A 1442-nucleotide genomic window follows, 5' to 3' on the forward strand; every position below is an offset into this window, starting at 1 on the left:
TTCATATCTACACAATCTAATAGTATCCTGGAATTTTTTTTCTACGAACAGGTCGAAAAGTACCTAGCGGAAAAAAAATCTAATCTACGAATTACAATCTGGCTTCAGAACATCCCACTCCACTGACGCATGCCTTCTCTATTTAAACGACCACATCAAACAAGAGGTGGACGCGGGCAAATACTGCGGCATGGTCATGCTGGACCTACAAAAGGCCTTCGACACTGTCAATCACTCCATTCTGATTGACAAGCTAAAAGCTATTGGTTTTGATAGTTTATCAGTGAGCTGGATGCAATCCTACCTTGAGGAGAGAGGACAGATGGTGGAGGTAAACGGTACCCTATCCCCCCCCTTCACAGTGAGCTGTGGTGCTTCACAAGGAAGCATACTAGGACCGCTACTATTCCTAATTTATGCAAATGACATGTCCTCAGCTTGTGACTGCAACTTGTTCTTGTTCGCGGACGACTCAGCCCTACTGGTCTCTGACAAGAACAAGTTACAGGTTGAAAAAACCCTCAGTTGGCGGCTAAGTGGCGCAGTGGGCAAGGCGCTCGCCACTAATGCAGGAGATGCTGGGTTCGAGCCCAGCTCTCAGCGTTGCTATTAGCTTGGCTGGTCGTTCATACTAACACAATTGGCAGTGTTAGAGGTGGGAAGCTGGTGGGTGGGGATCGGCCGTTGTGGACAGCGACTCCTACAGGTCGGTTGGTGCGCCTGCGCAGCAGAATCAGGAAGCGACGGCGGCGGCGTGTCCCTCCCACGCAGACCCTCGCCGCTGAGAGATCGCGCTGTGCAGGTGAAAAGATGCGACGGCTGCCTCCTCGAGTACCGGATGGGACACGTGATGCAAGGCTTCGTCCACATTGCAGCCGGCCTGTGGGAGGCATGGCCTAACACCGTTCGAGACAGGGGAGGGTAGAATTGGACGATACGAAATTGGGATGGGAGAAAAATAGAAAAATGGGAGAAAAAGTAGATACAAAAAAAAAAGAAAAAACCCTCAGCTCAGAACTCGGCAGAATCTGCACCTGGCTTGCTGATAACAAACTATCATTACATGGGTAAAACAGAGTCCATTCTCTTCGGATCAAATAACAAACTCAGCAAGACCGACGGCTTCTCAGTTACAGTGGGTGACAATATTGTCACAAGGAAAGATGAAATTACATACCTAGGGTCCATCCTAGAGGCAAATCTTTCCTGTGACAAAATGGCATCCAAGGTAATAAAAAAAGTCAACCAACGAACAAGATTCTTTTACCGTATCTCCTCTCTGGTAAACAAGAATACCCTGAAGACTCTGGCAGGAGCACTCATTCAAGGGTACTACGACTATGCTTGCACCTCATGGTACCAAAGCACCTCAAAGGCGCTAAAAACAAGATTACAAACATCACAAAACAAACTGGTCAGGCTACTACTTGACCTTACTCCTA

The sequence above is a fragment of the Notolepis coatsorum genome (assembly GCF_963971535.1).
Source record: "Notolepis coatsorum genome assembly, chromosome: 15".
Lineage (NCBI taxonomy): Eukaryota > Metazoa > Chordata > Actinopteri > Aulopiformes > Paralepididae > Notolepis > Notolepis coatsorum.